The sequence below is a fragment of the Haliaeetus albicilla genome, chromosome 3, assembly GCF_947461875.1.
Source record: "Haliaeetus albicilla chromosome 3, bHalAlb1.1, whole genome shotgun sequence".
NCBI lineage: Eukaryota > Metazoa > Chordata > Aves > Accipitriformes > Accipitridae > Haliaeetus > Haliaeetus albicilla.
This window is the reverse complement of record NC_091485.1, coordinates 25595859-25614471: the sequence shown is the minus strand read 5'-3', so window position 1 is coordinate 25614471 and position 18613 is coordinate 25595859. Positions and strand designations below refer to the sequence as shown.

General features: G+C 44.9%; 1 long non-coding RNA gene across 1 annotated transcript in view; it reads left to right on the top strand.

The window, feature by feature from the left end:
• LOC138684573 (uncharacterized) overlaps positions 1 to 16089 on the top strand; it is a 33708-nt gene extending 17619 nt beyond the window's left edge. Inside the window, exon 3 of the long non-coding RNA XR_011323820.1 lies at positions 15817 to 16089. This is a non-coding gene — a long non-coding RNA (uncharacterized lncRNA). The remainder of the gene's footprint in view (positions 1 to 15816) is intronic.
• Positions 16090 to 18613: the final 2524 nt, after the last annotated feature.

The window sequence follows — 18613 nt, the reverse complement described above, 5'->3', positions numbered from 1 at the left end:
CAAGAGGAGTTAAAAAAGGAACGGCTGTGGCACAGCAATGAAACCCCCTCAGCGATTAAACCCCACAAGTGCTGGAAGGAGCTTTTATTTCTAGAAATTGTTAGCTGTGGAAAATATAAACTGTGTCTTCCCTGCAGACACAGGCAAAACTAATCAAAATACTCCTCATAACACAAAGGAAATACCTCTGGGCTGCGATAAGGAATATGAATGTAGTTCTTTTACGTCTCCACTAGCTAATAACAATAAGATGGACCGGTGGCACCGTTTTCAGCATGGAGATTAATAGTCAGGGAGAAACTGAGAAGGAGAAAGTACACTTTCAGTTTTCTTTCCGATGGCTAATTGAAAAGCCCGTATCTGAGAGGAAACGTTGTGGAAATGAGAGCTATTTGGATGTGCCTTCCCCCGTATACTATCATTCTGCTTTGTAAGGAATGCTTTATTAATGCTAATCTCATCCCTGTGCTTTGACAGAAGTTACAGTTTCCTTCCTTTGCAGCCACTAAGGCTCAGTTCTATTACGGGGTTTGTTTAATGGGACCATTATTATTTTACTGAATTACCTCATCTTCTGGGAACAAACTTAACCTTGAACTACGAAGCTAAATGGCTTTTTAATGAAGCAAGTCTGTTTGGAAATTGTGCTTTGATAACTCTAAATTTTCTTCATTCTGCATGTTTAGTATGTGCAATACACACAAAAAAGCTACTAATTTCTGCAGATTTTCCTGATTCACTGTTTTAAAATCAGTTTGCTGCAGTTATTAGAGTTAAGACAAGTGGGAACAAACATTCTTAATGGTATTCAGGCACCAGTGAGGAGCCCCTCGCAGCACTAGGGAACCCATCTTCAGTAAGCTGGGAAATAATGCCAACATTGATGTTTAAATATTCAATATTGAAATGTTTAAATTCTAAGATGTTTTAAATATCACTCCTAGGTGCATTCTGGGATGGAGCCTTCTTGTGCTGTCATGGCACTCAGTGAGAAACTATGAGAAACAATGAGAAACTACCATTAACCCAAATGGGTCGGTGATTTGATCCAGAGTTCGTAGTCAGGCCAAATGAATGTGATTTTCTAGGACAACCTATGGGATGGTGGATCTCTCTGATCCCAGAGAAACTAGGCTTTTGCTTGCAGGGTGGTTGTCTGAGCACAGAGGGTGAAGCACAGTATGGGGCTATTTTTTTAAGATCTGATGTACACTAGAGGAATTACTGTCTTGGTACCTGGTTGATTCCCTCCCAAATGCCTGTAAGTCACTGCAAACCCACACAAAAGACTTCTTGACTCTAGAAAAATATGTGTCTTTGTTTAGGGTGTGTGCAGTTTGGGTACTAAGCTGGGGGCAGTATTTTTTGTTTCTGTCAGACTTGAGTGGGAAGAAATACATGAAAATAAAACAGAAATATGCTTTTTACTAATGGGGTAGCTACACTGTCATGACCTATCTACTAAGGAATATTGTTAAAGCTTGTGAAATTCTATCCATGTCCCCATTCAGAAGAGCTCTGCATGTTCCTGCAGTAGGAGCAGAGGGCTGGGAGTCCTCTCCCTTTCTTCATCAAACCAGCAGACCCACACAGCCAGGTACAGTTTGTCCCGTGCTTCCTGGAGACACTGAGGTGCTCCAGACCTGCTGCATGTATGCGCACATGTGTCCCTTGCCTGTCACCTGGGAAAAATGGTACAGCCATCTAGGATGGTTAGGGAACCAGCATTGGAAAGGTTGATCCTTTTGGGGACCAGCAACTTCTTCCCAGCCACTATGTCTCTGAAGGAAAGGGGCCCTGAAAGAAATGGCAACTGTGGGCAAGTTGCAACACCAGAATAGCTCATCTGGGGTGCCAAGAGGTTCCCAGATGAAAAAGCTACCAGGGCCAGGGGACAGGCTGGATAAATTGTCCTGAGGGCTCCAGGCAGCCATTGCCCACAACAGGCTTCCAGTTTTGCCCCACACTGCTGAGCAATCAAAAGCAGGGTTGTCATGAGCAGGTCACTTCTAGCACATTTTTCATTCTGCCTTTCTCACCCTATGAAACAGTCCTGGCACAGCATGTATAGAGAAAACAAGTATCTCTAATGACAGCCTCAGAATTGGCACTAGTTATTTCATCTGTTGTTAGACATCCAAAATCGGCTAGAAATCATTAAGAAGAGAAACCCACAGTTCTGATACCTGGTTTCCTGGTCCTCAGAAGTTATAAAGCTGCTGTCTGAGCTTTGCACTCAAATTAAGAGCAGAGCCTCGTTCCGTGGATGCTCTCATCATATTACCCACTCTTTGACCATAATGCATCCAAATCACTCCGGATCAAACTCTTCATCCTTTTTTTGGTGCCATCCCAGTAAGATCACCTCTTGTTCTCTTACTGTAGCTTTTTATACAGAGACCTCTGCACTCGCCCCAAGGAATAGCAGTTAGTTGACCTAAAGAGACCACAAACAACCAAGTGCCCCCCACCCACAAACTTTTTATTCCCTCCAGCACTCCCATTCCTGTAATAGTCCTGGGCTTCTGTATTATTATGAGTCTCTGAAAACTCTTGCCCTACAAAGCAGGATGGTCAACTTTTGCCAAGGCAAATTTTCATAGCTATGTGTCAAAATCTTTTCCAAGCGAGAGCTGTGGGACAGCACACCACCGCCAGCATCAGAAAGCTGAGGGAGGAGATCTGGCAGAAGTTCATTATTTGGGGATAGCAGTGATTCCCCACTTCTTTCCGATGAGGTGGGGATGATCTGGATGTGGACTGGAGGATTACGAGGTCATTTAGCCATGTTAGTCCCAGTATACTCTGCCAGTTTGCTTCCTCCACCACCTGGGATTGCCCAGGAGCCCTGTGCCAGTGCAGGCCCAGTGTATCTCTGAGCTGAGCATAGAAAGAACACCTGCCTCGCACAAGGGCTCCCCTGCGCCTTAAAAACTGCAGCTTGACCACCTCTGCTTTATCCCATCTTCATTGCCTATAGCATGAAGACAAAATGCCCTGCAAGAAGCCACTGAAAGTGAAAAGTCTGTATTTCCTGCATATCCTTTTCATGCAAAAGAATAAATTTTCATATTTTCTTCCCCCTGACCCTCTGGTTAGGTGCAAGTTCTGCCACCATAAATTTATGGCATTGCTTGGAAATTCAGTTGACAGACAAGGTTCTGCTGTGCTACTAAACATAAACATTTCACCTTCTTGTTGTGTTAAGCCTTGGCTGGATTTTTTTTTTTTCTGAATGGGAATGCAAGCAGCTGAAGCCCGGTGAGAAAACATGAAAATAGATTTCTAGGAAAGTAACCAAAAGGGCTTTACCAGCAGGACAAGTTGCTTATCGGGAACTATTTTAGGAACGTGAGGAAATGAAACTTTGACGAAAGAGTTCCAAGAGGGAAGATTTACTGAGGAGCTGAGAGTTCAAAGCAGGATGACAGCACGGCTATCAGGAAACCTTCTCCGCACCTGTTTCTCCACCAGCTGCCTAACTGTACTCCCCCTCCTTTCTGCTGGCAGCTGAACGGCTGAGATCTGCATCCTCTTTTGTACTAATCTGCTTCACTGTCTGTCTGGAAATGTTTGCCAGTCACCTCATCCCCTCCTCCTCCTGAGCAGAGACATAAGACACAGTTTCTGATTTTAATGCTCAGCTGTGCTCCAGTGACCTTGTATAAATCCAAGCCACACTCTTAGAAAACAGGGTCACAGTATGCCTCAGTTTCCCATCCATACAAGGGAAAAACCTTACTGCTTTCCTTCTTCCTTGTGCATATTATCTAGTGAGACTTCAGGCTCCTTAAGCTGGGAGCTGCTTCTTTTAGAGGCTATGTCCAGCTTTTAATACGAAGGAAGCCACCTCAGTTTCAACTTACAGGTGCTGTTGTTCTTTAACAGTGCCCGAAACATTTCTGTTATGGCCCATTGGTGCAAATTTATTGTAAATCAAAGCCCTTTTATGCATGGAGATGAAGTATAGTCTTCCCCTGTGCCACTGCTTTGCACATGGCCATTTTGCGCAGGTCTTCTCCAAGCTGCATGTCTGAACTGTTGGTTTCACAAGCAGGAGTCTTGCCTTCCTCCTTGTGCTCCTCCTCCTGAAGAAGTGCACCAAAACTTGCTTGCTGCACCAGATCCCAAGATCCCAGAATATCGCACTTCTGCCCCTGTGCCGCCATGAGACAGCAGGAATGGGTGGCTTTGCTGAAGTCAGCAGAGCATCATGCAATGTCTTGATTTTACAAGTGGTTTTGGAGTCAGTTTAGGATGATGAAGCTAGACACTTCAGCAACAGCAATCAACAGGAATACTAACATACATTACAGGCTTTCTTGTAATAACATGTATCACAGAATCATAGAATAGTTTGGGTTGGAAAGGACCTTTAAAGGTCATCTAGTCCAACCCCCCTGCAATAAGCAGGAACATATTCAACTAGATCAGGTTGCTCAGAGCCCTGTCCAATCTGGCCTTGAAAGTTCCCAGGGATGGGGCATCTACCACCTCTCTGGGCAACCTGTTCCAGTGTTTCACCACCCTCATCATAGAAAATTTCTTCCTTCTATCTAGGCTAAATCTACCCTCTTTTACGTTAAAACCATTACCCCTTGTCCTATCACAACAGGCCCTACTAAAAAGTCTGTCCCCATCTTTCTTATAAGCCCCCTTTAAGTACTGGAAGGCTGCAGTAAGGTCTCCCCGGAGCCTTCGCTTCTCCAGGCTGAACAACCCCAACTCTCTCAGCCTGTCCTCACAGGAGAGGTGTTCCATCCCTCTGGTCATTTTTGTGACCCTCCTCTGGACCTGCTCCAAGAGGCCCATGTCTTCCCTGTGCTGAGGACCCCAGAGCTGGAGGCACCAAAGTAGACTCACACACCCTTTTTGTGACAAGTCATGCTACGTCTAGGTGAGAGAAACTGGGAGCGCTTCCCGTCTCAGCCAAACACCAGCTCCACTCCAGACTGAATCATTGGCTTGCACTGGCCACAGCACCGGCCAGCTTTGCCCACTTCTCAGCTTTCCAGGAAGGGGAGTTTTGTGGAACAAACACGGCCCAGCAGGCTTCTCGCCTGCAAGCCCAGGGCAGGGTAACACCACCTGGTGGTCTATGGCAAGCAGGTCTAGGACCATCCTCAGATGCTTCCCCCCCCAGCTGCCCAGCGACAGCCCAAGCTGCAGTGCGGGGTGGATGTGGTCAGCAAAGCCTCGGTTGGTAAAACCTGCTAAGCAAACATGGCCACAGATCCCTCCTGCGTCCCTCGCAGGAAAGCCACCTCTCTGATCTCTCACCGCCTGCACACATAGGGCATGCGCCGGGCCAGTGGCAGACGTGAGGCAATGTAAATAACCCACTGCAGCCCCGCAGCTGGCTGCTGTCTTGTCATGACTGGTGGTGCATGGTGGATATGAATAGGTCCTTGGGCACCTTCTCCCGCAAAGACTAGGCTGGCTGTTTGAAGGCTCTTGTTTAAGCATTGCTCTTGCTCGCTCCTTGTGCACGCGTCCATATTGGAGAAGGCTGGCAGGTCCCAGGCAGCACCAGAGAGGCTGAGCTTGGGACATGGCATGTGGGAAGAGACAAACTGCCCCGAGCCATGGCGAGGGGAGAATGATGGGCAGCTTGCAGAGGAAGGAAGACCATCCCTGATGGGGTGTCCGTTCCTCAGCCACAAGGCAGGGGTGCCAGCACATCTCCGCTTTGGGTGACAAGGACCTTGCAGAGACCTTTCTTTGAGGCATGGGCCCATTGTTTTGACACCATGCATAGCAGCAGGCAGAGATGGCAGATTCAGCTCCTGACTGAACGTGGCCTGGGGAGTCAAGGAAAAGACCAAGGAGACTTCTGTCAGAAAAGTGCTATCCTCCCTGAACTTGAACTATATGCCATAATGACAGATTTCAAATAAAGAATGGCCCATTTAGCATGTAGCTGAGGAGCCTGTATCACATTCCCAAGCTTCTCCTCTTCCCTGACAATGAGAAAATCAGTCTTAATGTATCTTATATATCAAGTTCATGACCTCCTTAAATAAAATTATTCTTTTTTTAACATCCGTGGCTGAAATGTCTTTAGCTTTGTGTGAGCAGTATTGAGGACAGAGCTGTCTCCACCACATTAAGCTCCACTCTACATTGCTTGTTTTGGTCTTTTCCACCACATCCTCCCTTTGCTCGCAGGCCTTGCCCTGGTTGTTGGCTACTGTAGGGATGGCATAGGCGGGACGAGCAGCTGATTACAGAAGAGTGGCAAGACATGGGTTATGCACTTGGAAACTTCAGTCAGATGTATATTTTTTGGTGTACAAATGCCACTATGGTTTGCAGTAAACTGATGGGATTGATGCTTCAGTCATTGTTATTGTTGTTACCTCAGGAGCACCTGGAGGATTCATTCCAAGTCCCAGGCCTTTTGAATTAGGGAGAGAGGTACAGGGAGTGTGCTACAAGAGCTTTTAGTATGAGTTATATGCATAGTGCACAGAAATTTGTACCAGTTAGATGTATATAGATACATATGTACACACATTTTTTTATGTATATGTATTTTATATATAAGTGTGTATATATATATATACACACACATGTATGGATGTCTCCTAGCACTGTACAGCCCTCTAGGAAACAGCACTGTGTTCTCAATGCCTGGCCACAGTAAACATGTTTTTAGTGTCCCCATTGCATCTACAGCCAGAAGCGGGCATCCTGTGGACTCCCTAAAGTTTGGAGCTCTCACTACCAATCTCCCCATATCTGATTGCACATCCAAAGGCTGGCAGTGGCTGATCTCTGCTTTGGGCCTCTTTTCTGCCTGGGCAGGGAGTTCAGGCTGGGCTACAGCCTGCCCCAGGCACCACAGTGATGTCTTTGAGGCATTCCGTAAACAGCGAGGCTGTGTTTCAAGCTGAAGAGGCAGACAGCACAGAGTAGATGTGATCACATCCTCTGTAGAAAACTCCATGAAGAGTAAGACCAAGCCATGAAGCTTTCACCCAACAAGCTTTGACCCCTTCGGAAAAGGCTACCTTTTCCCTCTTTTCTTCCACCTCTCTCAGCAAAACGGCTGAGCCTACGCCAGTCCTGTGGCATCAGGGCACTGTGCCACCCTGCCGCAGCCGCCCTGCGATGGCCTGATGGGGTCGGTAGGCATTTGGGGCCAAGAGGAAACCCAGCATCTTTGCACATTGGAGCCACTTACAATGAGTTTTGTTGCTGATGGTGCATGTTTGGTTGTACTTGTTAAATCTTGTTAAACAGGAAACAGGTTTCGAGGCGAGAGGGTCCCTTAGAGTTCAAGCTCCTGCTTTCAAACTTTCCTACAAGATGCACAATTGGAACCAACTTACAGGAAATATTTAATTGGAGTCGGAAGGCGCTGGCTCCACCGACCTTGTATTACATTCCTCTGCGTGCTCCTTTCACAATGATTTTCACCTATAGCTTAAATCAGTGATTTATTTATACCAGCCAATGGTGAGTTCAGCAGTATCAAGGCGATGAGCGGACCATGGAGATGCAGTGAGTGAAAGGGAGGAGCGAGCAGCAAGGAACAGTCTTACAAAGCAGAAGGGGCTGCCGCAAACCCAAGAGTGACATATTTATGAGTCCAGTATCGGTTGCCTGCACTGATAAGCCACGCTCATTAAAGGAAGGAAAAGTCACCTTTGTGTATATAAAATATACAAGATTCATAGTCTGAAAAGACTCGACAGGAAAGCATTAGGTAAATAAAGGATATCCCATAAAGCATAATGTGAAAATTAAATTACCTCATAAGGGAAGAAGGCTGTCTGTCCCAGCAGTGAAAGTGAGGAAAAATTAAATTCCTCTATTCCATCCCCAAGCTGATTTGGCTTTGGGATTTTGGGTGGATCTAGACACATTGTTACTGACATCTATAAAAAAAGCATTAAAGTCCATTACACTGGACTGGAAATGCTGCAGCTTCCTATAAATTTTCACTGTATGCTCACAAGGTGGTGAGAAGCATCCTGTGCATTGCTGCTCATGGTGGCCAAATAACAGAAGTGCCATTTCAGGGGTGAGCTGGACTTTCGATGTTATTTCCAGTTTTTCGGTCTCAGCAGATTTTCTTTTCAACTGATTTTAGGATCTGTACTTGTGAAATACTTGGAAAAGTTTTCTTCCCTCTTCCCCCAACTTTTCTTTTCTGGTGAGTGAGACATATCCAGGATCTGCCTATTTTTGCTTTAACTGGTCAGTGCACCTCCAAATCCGAGGAAATGTTGAAACATCAGGGAAAGGCAAGAGGAGGGAAATTGAAAGAGTTCACTTATTGCACTCTCCAGCAAAAGAGGGAAAAAAAGAAAAGAGAAGGAAGAAAAGAAAAATATAATCCAGTATTTCAAAGCTTTATAATTAAAACCCCCCAAATTTAAAAGAAAAATCCCACCACCTTTTTTTTTTTTTTTTTTACAAAATGAACAATTTCACAAGTGGTCTGCTAGCAGTTGTCCCTGTGGAAGGCATGCACAGCCCCTGCCTTGCATACAGGTGGCTAACCTGTGAGCAATGTATAGCTTTGCAGCCTCTGCAGCAAGTCCCTGCGGATACAGCCCTCAGCCCCTCCAAAGCTGTTAACTGAAAGCCTCACTGATGCCCAGGGTCTTGGCACAGTGTTTTTGTTGGGGAGGAGCTGATTTGACCTGAGTCAAGCCAACCTCCTTTTTTATTGCAAACTTTGATTCTGGAGACAAGAACCCAACAGTGGTTAGGAAGATCTGAATAGAAGCTTGTAGCCACTATTAAGGTCAGGTTGTGTTTTTTTTTCCCAGCAGAATTCATGGATCAACATCTATTTAAAAATGTGGCTGTCTGCTTTGGTGCTCTCTCTGCATGTGAAAAGCCTGGGGGAAGCCACTCCCCCAACGCGCTGCAGGATTTTGGAAGGATAACTTAAGCAAAGCGCTCAGCACCAGTTCCTTGGGTCTCCGTTCCCAGTGACATGTGCCACAGTTGCTGATCCAACTGAAAAACACATTTGGCTTCTCTGGTGCATCACACAAGAAAATCAAGTTGCTCTGGTGCCCAGGCAGGGGCCCAGGAAAGAGAGAGGCACTTATTCAGCATAGCCTGCTTTTGTCCTGGAGTTTGCATCAACACCTCTTCTCCACTCTTCTGCTCCAGATCTTTACATGTCTGGGTCATGTTGCTGCTATATCTCAATCTGCCTGTGAAGCCCTTTGCTCCTCAGGAGCTGACAGTTTCCTCTCCAGACCATCTCCAGCTCTTCAGGCCTCTGTATCAGTCAAATGTACTGACCATTAATATGGGTCAACAGTAAGAAACAGAAGGGAAGAAAGCAAGCAAGCAAGAAACCTATTATGGGCAAACTGAATTGAATCGATGAGGGTGAAACTTAGTTATCTTTGCAGACCAGTAATCTAATGGCATTGCTTTGCACATCAATACAACCATTAAACCGTCAGCATAAACAGCTCTTCATTTTTGAAATGTCCACATTATAGACCCATGGTGTTAAACTTAGGAGTTTCTTTTTCAAGTCAAAACAAACACAGGGCCTGGCTTTCTGCTCTTGGCAATCAACGCTGTTCCAGTGGCATCCATTGACCTGGCTTTTACCAGACAGGGCCCTCACTCTTCTGGAGCTGCCTTCTCCTTTCAAGTGCGCTGGAGAAGGTCCCTTATTTTTGTCACGTATCTTCAAATTGAAAGGTGCCTCTGAGCAATGCAATCAATATCACAGCCAGGTTTACACCTAGGAAACTGTGGCTAAACATACAATAAAACATTGATTTGCCACCTCTGGAAATGCAGTTTATTCCAACTCTGTCATCTTTATCCTCAGCCTTTGGGGACATTTCTTTATTTGTAAGGGGTTTACTTTCAAAACTCTGCATGTCATCCCCCATTAGATAAATAAGGTGTGATCCAGAAGCGAGAAATGAGAGATCAGTTGCGAGAAGCCTGCTAGATGAGACAGCTTCATTTCATTTGGCTTGGGATTTCTCTTTTGTTCACTCCTTTGCCCTTTGCTGGTGTCTCAGCTCCCTCTCTAATAAATAACTAGTCCACATCACTAAACTGCTGCACATAACTCAGAGCAATTTGTTACTGTTGGCAATGTCTGTGCAGCGGGGGCCCAGGAACAGGCCAGCATGGAAGCAGTAATACCTCCCACTCTTCAGGAGCATGATTTCTGCCTGATTGCAGAAGGGGTCATTGGTAGGACAATGCAGAGAAGGTCATATACAATTGCTTCAACACAAATTGTATATGCTGCATGATCCTTGCATGAGCTACTTTACCCAGGAGTATCTGTCAGGAGAAATTGGTCCTGTGATACCAACACCGCAGAGGTGGCAGGACATTAAAAAAAATTAATACATATTCATAATGACCAGAATACAATGAAAGTGCCTGAGCATTTTATATAGCCCTGGGCCCAGGGGATAGTTTAAAATACAGAAATTCCTCTATAAACAATGATATAATAAAACCACTAGGCCTAAGGTCCTTCCAAAGGTAGGACTATAAACACAGTCTCCAAACACTTGGTGAGGCTGTAACATTAAGAGTCATGTATGGTTTTAAAAAGGAATGAGAAAGGACTACACATGTTTTTTCCCTTAAGCCCCATCTGTCTGTCCTTCAGGAACACTGAGTGGTGCAAAGAGGGCGTCTTCTCATGGCATGGTTATTTTGACGGTGCCCACCACAAAATAATTAGCTGGGAGTCAAGCTGCAGGGAAATAGGGAGTTTCAGGGTCCTGCGTGGAATGGGAGAGCTCAGCTGTCCTCTGCCCACAAAAAGATTTGAGGGTTAGCTAAGGGCATGTGGCACTATGCAGATGGGGCACCTGCTTTTCTTTTTCCCAGAAAGCTCATGAGGACTGAGGGAGGAGGGACAGCAGCTCCCAGTCTTTGGCAAAAACAACCTCCTCATCCTAGCACATGCCAGTTGCTCCAGCTCAGTGCGGTCTTTCTCAGCTTCCCTTTGTCTACACACTTATGAGCATATAGTCTCTAATACACTTTTTTCATTATAGCCACCTTCCTTGAGAGCCCTTTTAGATACCAAAGCATGGAGGGAGGAAGCAGAGGGAACATGATTTCTATACACACTGCAGTCTCTTGTTGCCAATTAGCTGGTCTCTGTGGATGTTGGTACTTGAGTCTGGAAAGCTTGGGGCTCAATGGAAGAGCATCAAATAGAAGGTAAAAAATAAGTCAGCAGGGCAACTGAAGGGCAACTACGGTTTACTCAGGCTGTAACATCTGGGCTCAGCAGCACTGTGTGCCAGTGCTTTCAATTTCAAAGTCATCTTATTTGTTTCTGTGGGGATTTGGGGAGAGTTTGTTATTTGCTGTTGGTTTTGTGGTTTTGTTTTGCTTTTTGACAAAGCCCCTCTAGAAAGAGTAAGCTTTCCAAAAAGGCATTGTTTAAGGTAATAATACAAGAGAGAAAATGGGGGCTGTGGGGAAAGGCAAGAGAGAAGCAAAGCAGAAAGAAAAACTCCTCAGTTGCTCTCGGCAGAAAAACACTGGGTCTATAGGGTAGGATGTGTTAAAAAAGGGAGGGCCTCCTGGAATTTTTCAGATACATTTCACGGAAGACGATTTATTGGGGGGGCGGAAAGAAACCCTCAGTGTTTTCTTGAAAAGTTATTTTGTCATTTAAGACCATGGTAGAGCCAAGCAAGGCAGAATACCAAACTCCCAGAGCTCTCATGCACAAAGCAGAAAGAGCTATGGCAAATTGGGTTTTGGCTACAGCCATAGTAATGACCAAAATAAAGGCCATGATGACCATTTTCCTGAGGGAGTTATGGGAGCCTTGAATAAAAGCCCCATATTGCCCAGGACCTTCACTTACAGCCTTCAACACTTGTTCTTTGGCAGAACTGGGTTGCCCATTTCTGAGGAGGCAAAGTCAACTGGAAGAGGAAAGTGATATAACTGGGCTTGGGGAAACCAAGGTGATTTGAGCTGCTCGGCTCCAAATGCAACAGGAGCCAGCAAAGGGAAGATGAGGGAGCAAGGAGGAAGGCCAGGGCACAGAGAAGCCCAGCATCCCATGGCCCTGCTCTGTGAGCACAAGAGCAGATTTCCTGTGCTGTATGGCACCACTTTGGCAGATTTTTGGGAAGGGCAAGAGCGTAAAAGGTGGCTGTGCTGGTGATGGGCACTGCCTATATCAGTCATCTGGGGGGGACAACAACAGAAAGTGAGTCTGGTATCTTTGGCATCAAGCAGAAGGATAAACTTAATAGCAGAAGGGACAGGCAGAAGATTATCTCTTTCCCCATCCTTTTTAAAATTTGCCTTGGTCAGTCGATAATTAATGCTAATATGCAGGTACTTCAAATAATGCATAAGGTTCAGATAACCCTGCTGCTCTTACCAATTAATTGTCTGAAGGCAATAACAAACTATTCAAGAGAGATTGACATGAAACTAAAATTATTAGTTTTACTTGCATAACTCGCATTAGTGGCATCTTATTGGGCAAAAGTGTGAACCCAGGCAGCTTGCAGTGATAACAAACTTCACAAGATGGTGGCATTCACCTCATTCTGGATGTTTCACAAATACCTGGATACCTAATAACATCACATGAAGGAAGGATTTTTGTGGGGTATCTCTCTACCTGTGTAACACTTGCTGTAACATTGAGCTTCTGCATTAGTCCCACAAAAGTAAAGGAGCCACTCACACACTTAGAAGTCAGACACAGCTACTTGTCTTGCCGGATCAAGACCAAATCTCTTGTGTCTCCAAAATGGAACTAAAAATCCACCACAAGTTCTCACGTGATTTCCAGTATTTCCTGTTTCAAGGCAGGCTACAAATCTTGCCTGAACACTTCATGGTGCTACACCTTGCAAGCCAATTCTGGTCAGAGCCAGCAATGACCCCCTTCCTTAAAATGGAAAATAGTTCATATTAGATATCTGCACATTCAAACTTCAAGTTTCAGTGTGAGGTTGGTTCAAGTCTGGGCTTTTTGATTAACTCTGCTTGCTTACTTATTTTTTAAGCTATATTCATTTGCCTTCTCTTAACATGCTTTCTGTCATGCTTATCCTTCCCTGCTCTTGCCCAGCATTTCCAGACCTGCTAAATCTGCACCTTTTACCTGACTTATTTCTCTGACAAAAATGAGCCCCTCCTCCTGCCTCCCCCTTATCCCTGTGTAAGTAACATCCATCACTGTATCAACACCTGTCTGAGCAGGACTAGGGAAGGGTCAAGGTATTATTTCCTACCCTTGACAGGTGTTATAACAATGGTGAACCACCCCAACTTATAAAAGTTTCCATTCTGCAAACTGCTGCGTGTACTTTTCTTCCTGCTATTCCATCCTCCTTGGAGGCTTCTTGGCTCTGCTCATGCCAAGGCAAAAAGCCACTCACACTTCCACGAATGCAAAACCAGAAGACAGACTTTCCCCATATTTCACAGTGTTGAGAAGAGCCAGCGCACGTGAGCGCAGCCTCAGGGGTCTTCTGCGATGGCCACGGCTGGCATTGCCCCTCCTGGCTCAAGCTCTGTCAGAGGCACAGTGCTGGGAAACCTCCTGCCAGGCAGGGTCATGTTAGGTCTGAAGTAGGAGACCCAGAGGAGCAAAATAACCACACCACACAGAAATGCATCTCAGGCACCAAATAGTTAGTCCTTGTCCATAGAAGGGGTCAACCCATGCATGCACTTACATAGCTTACTTACACAAGCAACATTATAACCAGACCTAGGAAACCAGGACAAGGATCTGGCCTGACTGTAATAGACACCAGGCGGATCACACAGAATTTGAGCTCTTGGGATGCCAATGTGATTGCAGCAGGTAAAAAAGCCGAAGATAACAAAACACCAGTGCTGAGTAGAAGCAGTAGTGCAGGCACACACAGCACAAGCATTCTGGAGTGCTCTTCAGAGAGATGCTGGATCCTCTTCTCTCTGCATTCTTCACTCCTTTTTTGCCCCCCCATGGAGGACCACACACATAACACCGTTGTACCCACTGTATGTGCATAAGCCTTCTGCACTCTCCCTCCTGTAACATCCAGAGAGTGAGAAGAGTTTAAGGAACTAATGATCTATTAAAGCCATGCAATGCATGAGAAATGTGAAATACTTGGAGGATGGATTCTTGGCCAGGCAAAAGTTACACATCTCGGCAAGTTAGCTGTCTTGTTTATGGGGAAATAGGCATCCTGCAAGGTGACCTGTTTCATCCTGGCATAAGCATCCAGACTAAACTAGGTTAAATCACTCCTTGCCATTAAATCTCCTGGGCCATCAATTAATCTGCACAATTAGCTGAAAATAAACATCTAACTTTCAATTAAGTGGGATGAATCCCCTCCCTTGGGTCCCAGCTGCTTAGATGTAGTTCAAAATTTCTCATCTTCTACAAGATGCATTTCCTGTTAGCTTGAAGTTCAGAGAGACAACCCAGCAGGTTGGTTGTCCAAGGAAGAGAGGAGCTCCTTGGAGATGCTGCTTTTCGGGACCCCCAACACTCCACCTTGTGTACACTGTTCCCTTTAGCAATTACATATTCCATCTTCATGCAAATCAAGCAATTACTGCTGAGGGCACCAGCATCCAGGCATGAAGATTATACCTGGTCTTCTATGAGTCACTGCAGGAAATGCAAGGAAATTTGTATATCCAGATAACAGTGTGGGGAGAGGGCATAAGAGAAGGCTACAGGGGAGGGGAGAAACATTATTTTTATTAAACCAGTTAATATTATTACATATTAGCCTACATCCTCCATTTTTCATGGTTTTGGTTGCTTTGTTGGGGTTTTTTTTCCCCACAAAGAAGCACTGTACTTAAGGAGCAACTAACTACATCTTTTTGCATTCAGTTGATGATAAACATTGTGGAAAAGCAGCAGCCTTCCAGCCTCAAAAGCACCTGAATAGTTAAAGAATGACTGGACCTGTTCAGAGGTAGATTGAGAATATTTCTGGCATCCTGAGATTGGCAAGACAGTGGAGAGGACCACAGCACAGCGTGAAGCATTTGTTAGTTCTACTCTCCACTTGGACTCCTGCAGACCGAGAGGTGGAATAAGAGACATTACAGCAGCCTTTGTACATCAGAGGCATCCCCCAAGCATAGGAATCCTTGCAAAGGCTAACTTTTAAATCTAATTCATTCCTTAATTATGATTAATTTTTTAACTTAGTTTGGCGATAAATCATAAAGCAAGCTCAGGGATTTATCCAGCAGAGGCATGCACAGCTTCTTTGACACACCACTGGCACCGAATCTCCTGATTCACTGATGAAAGAGCTTTCAGTAAAACCCAGAAAAAGAAACTGCAAAACCAAACAAGAGCAACAAAGTAATACCCTATGCAGAGGATAAAGAAAAGGCTAAAGTCAGCATTTTATCTAATAGTCTGCTTTCAGGAAATGCCTGTGAAAACAGTTTTGAAAGTAATAGCTGATGTGGCTGCAGATATTCCCTGAAATAAGAAAGGTGCAAAACCCTGGTGCCATTTTTTTAAAAAGAAAACAAAATAGTTCTCACCTGAAGAAAAGCATTCTGCCACCCCATGAAAGGCAGAGTGCCTTATTAACAGTAAAATATTAGAAGATACAAAGCTGCCAGAAGAATGATTTGTATACTTGTAAGAGCAAAAGGAAATAGCTCCGCATGAAAAATGAGTGAATGGAAAGGGACAGACAAACACAGAGGAGGCCGCTACAGTGACGAAGTGTTTACCTAGCTAGGCTTTCTCTGAATCTCTGAGTGCCATCATCATGGTTTTCCTCATTCTCGGAATTTTTTATGTTGTTGTTTTTTTTTTTTTTTTTAAATTGACAGATGATTGTACCCATGAAAATCTGAACCCTGGTCTGCTTTGCTGCATACCTTCCCTTCTTCACTTGTATGATGGCATGTATTCTGCAAGACAGAGAAACAGATGGAGAGCTGGCAGATGTCATACTCCCATTAAAGACAAGAAATGTAGCCACAAAGGTCTCTGTACTGTTATAACATCTTGCCTAACCACTGCAGTTAAGCAAGGCACTGTAACTGTTGCTCCTAAAAGGGAGCTCCCCTTCTTTCCTCACATTCACACTTATTCAAAACATACATGCCTCTTGCAATGGCAGTGGAATTAATCTCACTGTGTCAATACCTTTTTCTGGGGACAGAAGTTGAGTGAAATGCAGAAAAGCCACACATCTGCAATGCAAATGATATCCTAAACGTGTCACAAGAAAACAAATGCCCAGCACATGGGAGACCTGGCAGATGTACTGTCCTGAAACCAGGTAGCAGCACAAATAATGCTAACCTCACTGTCATCACCCAAAGTCCTGGGGCAGCACTATTTTGGGGGTACATTTAATTGGTGCGGATGCTTCCTAGGCTGACATGTAAGTGGGCATCATTGACTTCAGTTTACGGTTTATTCTCCATTTCTTTAAAGACAGTGGGAGGCTGCCGAGGACAAGATGTGGAGAGGTGCCCCCGTGCCTGGAGCTGGTGGAGTGGTTCGTAGGGGGGGGTGGCTGGAGGATGCTGCACCTCCTGGCCTACTTGGCTGAAATGGCAGCTCAAACCTCCATGCTTCCCTCAGTTGTGGTTTATGGTTTCTTGGGAGAAGGGGCTCTCGAGGGGAAACGGGGGAGCTGATACTCTAAAACAGGACGTAAGTCAAATGGCAGCTTTTCTGGCCAACGTGAGTACTCGTAGAAGCAGCTTCCAGATTGCCCGGGCTGTCAGGCAGTGGGGAGGCTCTTACTGAGCTGGGCAACATTGGGATTGGGCAAGCAGCGTACTGAGGGCAGGAGATTAGGCACGTGATGGACAATACTGGGGTTGGGATCAGGGGGGCAGACTAAGGTAGGTGTTTGGGGGCTGTAGAAGCATGTGCATTTTAGCCAGCTGTGGCCAGCTGCCAGTCTCCAGTTGTAACTACTGGGTTGCAGGCAAAGGAACGTGGTGCAGTGCTCAATAGCTTCGGGGGAAAAAAAGGTGATCAATAGGATCCTTATACTTGGTGGAGTCCTTCCCAGAGCCCCTGAAAGTGTCTAGTATATTAAATAATATTAACCTCAGGTACTGGATGCAGCATGCCTGGAAATTGTACAATAGAAATGAAGTGGCAGCCTGCCATCCAAGCCAGCCACTCCAGTGTCCACATCTTCCTCACATCTAGTGCCAGAATCAATCAGGTGATCCAGATCCTGATCTGATATAGCTGTTACTGGCATGGAAATGGGAAGGGAACCATCCCAAACAATAACAGCAAAATGAACAACCCTTTAGAAACTGCCTAAGCAAACAGACACAATAACCTAATCCCACCAAAAATAAAAAATGATGCCTCTGAACAGCAGCAAGTGGAAGATAAGAACTAGACTTTTATTGAGTCCAGAGGCCTCCTGGACAGAAGGAAAAACAAGTGGAAGATCAAATGGATTGTGGGTCAAGTAAAGCACTAGGCAAAGAGGTTTGAAGCCAAACCACAGGATACATTTGTCAAGCTCTTAAAAAAATAGAAATGCAGGATCAAAGCAGAAGTACTTTGCAAATATTAACATTTGTCACCTACTTTTACTTTTGATGTACTTCATTTTGAAGACATTTCTCCCTTTTCTCTTTTTTTTTTTTTAAACAGGATAATCTAATCTTTCAGTACACACACTTGCCTCCTTCAAAAGAAACACAATGACAATATTACTGAAACATGGAAGACTTTAATAAGAACAGATTTAAAGAACTAACATATGGAAAACAAATAATAAAAATATATTAAGCAGCAGTCCAGGGAAATGTTGTTGACACTGTTGTCAAATGTTCTAATGTAAAGGTTTTGATAGTTTTCCCAACAAAATACAAATGAAACAACAACTTGTTGCATTGCCTCACATTCAAGTGGAGGAAGAGCATTCCTGTAGCGCTTCAGTCAGCAACAACATAAAGAAAAATCACATTAGTACCAAATGGATCACGTTCATTACTGATGTGTATGTCTTGTTTTGGAGATGCTACCCCATTGGTTAACATGATCAAAATATGGATTAAAAAAGAGAAATAAAAAAAAGCTTGAAAACTTTTTCTGGAGCATTTTCAGCTGTGTGTTTGTCTCTGCTACACCAGCTCTTGCAGCTCATGTCCTTCAGACAAAGACGGTGAGATGAGTCCTAACTCAACAGTGGGCTGATGTTCCTGCAAGACTGGGTGACAGTTTTGTTTTCTTCCTCCCTTCAGTCAGAAGGTTCTTGTGTCTTTGCTAACACCCCAGCCTGTGGGACTGCAGAGGGAAGCAGCATTCGAGGACCTTCAGCATGCGTCAAGAATGACCTTCTGCACACTGAGGGATTTACAGCTCTGCGGCCGAGGTACCGCTTTGCACAGCGCAAAATACATAACAACAATACCTCAGGCTGAATTTAGGAAATTTGGTAATTGTCAAGTGTGGTAAATCATCTTTAAAGCAAACACTCTTAAAAGCAGAGAGATAAAGTTCATTGCCCTGCGACGAGGTGGTAGCAAGGAATACATCGAGGCTGTGGGCAGGGTTTCAAAGCAGCCCAGTCACGTTGGGTGAGATAGTGCCGCCTGCTCCCGACGGGATTTCTGAGACTGTTGGCACCAGGGTGACAGG